Source organism: Sander vitreus, chromosome 21 (assembly GCF_031162955.1).
Source record: "Sander vitreus isolate 19-12246 chromosome 21, sanVit1, whole genome shotgun sequence".
Lineage (NCBI taxonomy): Eukaryota > Metazoa > Chordata > Actinopteri > Perciformes > Percidae > Sander > Sander vitreus.
Window position 1 is genome coordinate 16,728,660 of NC_135875.1, and position 6,258 is coordinate 16,734,917.

The window sequence follows — 6,258 nt, forward strand, 5'->3', positions numbered from 1 at the left end:
TTCCCATGGATTAGCCTGATGTAGGAGTTCATTTCAAACAGTGTGATGACGTTTGGACGGCTGACACATCCTGTTAATGTCTGGCTCAAGGGAAGCCTGCTTCATTTGTGGAGGATGCTATGTTAACTTTAACTTTCTAAGGCTTAAGAGAATAAATGAAGAATACATTTAGAATAAATGCATGTAATATTAAATAGCATGTACTGTAGGTCTGTCGTTCTAGAGCTTGATCTCTATGCTGTTCAGTGTTTGGTGTGAGGATGTCAATCTATCATGATTCATTTTAACCTGTGTGAATAATGCCATAAACATGTTTGTCCATTTTCATGCAGCGATTAATTGGAAGTTCAACTAGTTAAAAACAAATAGCTGTCGGGTTTTTTTCGCCACTGTAAATGTCTGCATATTTATTTTTTCTTGCTAGAAACTGTATTTAGTGTTGATATTTATTTGGACTCAACTAAGCTGATCTGTAACCCTGATAAACAGATACAGACACAACCTCAAAAACAGACACAGCATGTTGCAAAAAACTCATCATCACTGCAAACATGGTTACTTCAGTGCTGAGGCAAAAGGAGCAATATCGTTATATGTGCAAATGAATCAGTGTTGCTGTTGGGATAAATGAGTCTCTTATTTCTTATTCTTATTTCATCATTCATTCATTTAATCCCTCATCACTCTGATCACACAAGGCAAAAGCATCAGGACAGTAACATTCTGTAAACTTGAAGTTTGTTGAATGTGTTACTTATTCATACACAGCTGTTGTGAGCAAGTGTCTTTTTTAACATGACTAAGGCCCAATCTCATTTCTTATTTTTATCCCTAACCCTTGTTTTCAAGTGCCCCTCGCTCTTTGACTTGCCCCTCGGAAGAGAGTTACGTAAGGTAGTGGGTGAAATCTTCCCCTAGGAAATGGGACGACCCTTCAAGACCCTGATACATAGTAAGTAGTTATTTATTGCATTTAGGTAAACAGACGCAGTTTGTATTTAGGCACAGGGGTGCTTTGAGCTGAAGGCTAATGTCAACATGCTAACAATGACAATGCTAACGTACTGATGCTTAGGTTAAATGTTCACCATGTCCACTATCTTAGTTTAATGTGTTAGCATGTGCTAATTAGCACAGCAGGCAAAGTACAGCTGATGCTGATGGGAACATTCTTAGCTTTGCATGTATAAAGTCATAAACCACAGTATTTGACAAATAGACATTTAGACATAATGATGGGACTATATGGAAAAAGAAGAGCTCAAGAAAGCTATAATAATTAATCCTGAGGGGAACATATAATGCGTGTATCAAATTGGCAATCCATCCAATGCTTGTTGAGATATTATATATAACCGATGTGCTGGACCAACCGACAGACTGACCGACTCACAAATGGTTTCTCAAAAAGCATATGACCTACAAAACAAAGTTTATCTTAATAGCGTCTGAGTCAAGATTTGATTTATTGAAAGTCAGCAGTGTTCATTCAATATTCTTTTGAGAATACCACATATTCGACTGTATGCTTCTATGTGGAAAAACAGGCGCCAAATCACAACGTCAACTCTGATACCTGCAACAAAATTGACAAATTATTGACTTAACATTTCAGCTTTCATCTCAGTTCCTGATAACTTTTATAAGTTGAGCTCGTCAAGCAGCATTTTTAACATTTGCATAAACCTTTACACGTTTTCCACTCACTCGGAGAAGCAAAATGCACTGCATGTATAACATGCCCTTACTGGCTGTTTCCGTCAGGCCTCCGGTCGTCGTTGCTCAATCATCCAACATAATGCAACAAACACGAAATGTTGTAACACTTATTCAAGATTGTCATGTTGAGACTGTGTAGTATAGGAATGAGGACACAGAGAAGTCCGTTGCAGTGAAACCATTGACTGTAAAATGAATAATATTAACAGTCTATAAGTGAAAAGGAAAGATTGTGCAACATTGACTGTAACGCAGAAGAATGACGTCAACTCCGTCGTGGTCACTGGATGTTTGTAGAGAAGAACGAGAAGATGAATGCGATGTGGAAGGTGAAAGGCAAGAGGGGCGGAGGGGAATTGGCAAGTAGCTGATGAAAGAGATATTGTGGAGATTTTATAATTGGACATAAGTAATGGAACTGTAGTGCCTGAAACTCCCTCATCTGGGAATTTCATAATTAGGTCCAAGCACTGTCTGCCATTGAGCAAACAAGGCCATTTCTCTTTCAGTGTTTTTACTGTGCCATTAGTGCCACAACATACAATACAGCCTGAACTATTGCCCTTGATCTTTTTAGTTGCACACATTTCCGCAAGAGCCAGTTGAGGCTATGTGGTCACCAGCAGGAGGGTTTTAACAGGCTACAGGGAAATGTTGAAAATCTGATTACAGATGGGAGATGTTGGAGGTAATCAGGGGAAATGTTAAGAAAACATCATCTGGTTTTAGCCTGCGATGCTCTACCACACAGTGACTGTTCACCCACCGCAGGATCCCTAATAAATAAGACTGTGTGTGTGTGTGGTGTGTGCACGCGTCTTCCTCCCGTTCTATGGCACTTGGAACATTTTGCTCTGCTGTTTTTACAAGCGCGGTGTTAAGCTGTCCATCAAACGCCAGAAAAATACCCCGGACCCCCCATCCCCCACCCCACCCCATCACATACGCACACATCGATTCCCCAGTAACCACAGTCGCAGTAGTGGTAGCCGCTCCTCTGCCAAAGCTCTTAAACATGCTGGAAACCAACCTCTCTTCAAGGCCTCTCTTATACATGAGCCTTCTCTTTTTACATCTCTCATCCGTCCTCCCTTCCACCCATCCTTCATCTCTCTTTACATCGCTCCCTAAATATCCTTTCTGCTTAGAAATAGGCCATGTTATAAGGCCAGCAACTGCTGACTAGATGGACTGTGATACAGCCAGCCTCATCCGGCCTCACCACCTTAGATTGGCTTGTTGGGAGATATGGTTGTAAATGTAAAATACAGCTTGACATGGTGCGCGGTTCTCTATTACTGTTGCTTTTTACAGTCGAAAGAGAGGGGGCAAAGGTTGTGTGTGCATTTGAGTGTGTGTGTGTGTGTGTGTGTGTGTGTGTGTGTGTGTGTGTGTGTGTGTGTGTGTGTGTGTGTGTGTGTGTGTGTGTCTGTGCTATCGGACCGAATAGCAACGCGGATTTCGGTGCCTTATTTAGGTGCCACTTGAATGCCTGCGCTTCTCTCTGATGCTCCGAAAACGGATGTTAGAGGGAACTGAAACATCGCAGCACGGGGGGACGGGACGCTAGGCAACACTACACTTAGCAGCAAGTAATGTTAGCCTACCGTTAGCTAGCAGCTAGAGTAAACACGGTTAAAATGCTGACAGCTAAACGGTGTAAAGTGTGACTGTATTTCACTGTAGAGGATTCTAACACCAGACTGTAGCTGCCGTTGTCTGAAAAACACAGACTCAGCCTCGCCAGCCTCGTGGTGCATTCAAAGTTATTGTAAAATACCCTTTTCTTATCCAGTGGTTGTTTTCGCCGTTTTGTACTCCTTTTTTTTTTTTTAGATCAACTTTTTATTAGGGCCGGAGCACGAAAGTGCAAGGAACCTATTGTTTTTGGTCACATTATTTTTCTGATTCCTTCGTCGCATTTTTGAGGGGGTTAGAATGCACGAAAACTCACCAAAATTTGCACACATGTCACAAATGGTGAGAATTGTAAAGATTCCAAAAAAATACTCATATGCATCACTAGGTGGTGCTATTGCAAAAAATAACTCCCAAACCGTACATCACGCACATTCAAAAACCATATATCTTTGCGTTCCCTGGATCCAGCTGAATCTCCTGATATAGGCCACACCCATTTCTGCCTAGACGTTTATGCGTGAAAAATGCAATTTATCGAAAACCTACTTTGCCGAACTCCTCCTAGACCGTGCGACCGATCTGCACGAAACTTGGCAGGTAGCATCTCCAGACAAACCTGACAAAAAGTTATCCAAAGAATTTTTATAGGCTAAGAATTGCACATATCACGCACAAAGAAATTGTGTAGCTAAGTATGAAAACACCAACTTTGCCATATCTTGACCAAAATAATTGCTATCAACGCAAAACTTAAGATTCTTGTTTGCCATGACCCTCTGGAGGTGCCCCACACATTTTATGAAAATTGGCCACTAGGGGGCGCTACAAGTACATAAAGTTTATAGCTCATGAACAGCTCATCCGATTTTTTACAAAATTTGATGGGTACCATCTAGGGCCACTCCTGAGGCAACCCCTACAGTAAGGTACTGATTGGTTAAAGTGGGCGTGGCCTATGGGACCCTAATTGGTTTTAGTCCTGGGGCACATTTTTGACGGCCTCAATATATACGAAAAATTGGCGCCCACATAAACACCTGGGAGCTTTGCGAGACTGTACAGCGATTTGGCCCATACCTGTAAGCGGGCTCCATAGCGCCCCCTTATGTATGGAAGGCCTTAACTTGGAGGTAGTTGCTCCGATCTTCACCAGATTGAATACACATATTGCTCTAATCATTGCAGACATATTTGCCAATAACCTTCATTAGCTCTGCCCAACCGGAAGGCGGCCATTTTTAATTATGTGTTTTACATTCTTTCGAACTCGTCCTAGGCCGTGATTTCAATCTTCTTGAATCTTTGCAGGTAGTGTCTGTTGACCCTCATGACGAAAAGTTATCCAAAGAATTTTGATAGTTGAAAAAATGTGCAAGTTATCTGCGAGTTATCTTGGCAACAAAAATGTATCAAAATAATTTTGATAGCTAAAACTATGCGCAAGTTATGGAGGACCAACTTCCTGTAGGTGGGTGTGGAAACAGGAACTGTTGTAGCTTGCCAACGGCTGTTCCGATGGACACAAAACTAAAGACAGTTGTTTCTCATGTGCCAATGAGGCAGTGTGCCAAATGTGGCGTGAATCAGCCTTTATATGGCGCTGTTTTCATTTTTTTAATTAATTAGCAAATTCACTTTGAGCAAAACCTACTTTTTTTAACTCCCCCTAGTGCGTGAGTCCCATCTGCACAAAAATGTGCAGGTAGACTCGGTGGACCGTCATGACAAAAAGTTAGCACTAACTGTGATAGCTAACACAATGCGCAAGTTACAGAGGACCAACTTCCTGTAGGGGGCTGTCGAAACAGGAAGTTGCGTATCTTACCAAGATTTATTCTGATTGACACCAAACATGACACAGTTGTTCCGCATAAGGGCCTGAGCATCCATGCCAAATTTAGAGTGAATTGGCCATTAGATGGCGCTGTTACATTTTTTTTATTAATTAGCCACATCGCGATATATGGGAAACATACTTTGTCTAACTCCTCCTGGGCCGTGAGTCCAATCAGCACAAAAACTTGGATATAGACTCGGTGGACCCTCATGACTAAAAGTTATCAAAAGAATTTTGATAGCTAAAACAATGCGCAAGTTATGGAGGAACAACTTCCTGTAGGTGGCTGTTAAAACATGAACGGTTGTATCTTGGCAAAAGTTATTCCGATTTACATGAAACTTAGAATGTGTGGTCTACATGTGATGTTGCGTCAGCAAGAAGGCGAGGGCCTGTTCATCGCTGCTTGCAGCTTTAATTTTTTTTTGAACATACAGAACAGATAAATACAATTGAACAAGGTGCTCCTTTTTTAAAAGTATCGTTGTATCATGTTGTTTAAGAGCATTAAAATGAGAAAAAAATAATGGAACAAAAAGAAATCAAGGGACATTTAGAATAGATAAAAATGTGTGATTAATTGCGAGTTAACTATGACATTAATGCGATTAATCGCGATTAAATATTTTAATCGTTTGACAGCACTAATTAAAACTTAATTCATATTCATTTGAAACAAAACCCAAGTAGTGTCCTTTTTGAGTAGAGGTTAGACGAGTTGGTCAGAAATTTAAACATCTATATAATGTTACTTCGCCCGGGGGGCACAGGGCTAAACGGTAGTACAGCTGGGAGGATATTGGACGGGAATATTAAACGTGAGTTGGACGGTAGCGAAGGAAAAGTGGAGGTCTGTGCAAGAACGATTTGTTCGAGCCCCCTCTAGCGGATGTATGGCTTAACATCCATGCCAAAGTAAAGGACGCATGCAGTATGTGAGCAGTGACGGTTACATCATTTGAAATGTACGTATTCTTTTTTCTTATGTAAAGGTAGCATAAATGAGCCTTTACAGTCCTCAGATGTTTCGGTGGCATGATTACTCGGTTAGCATAGCTAGC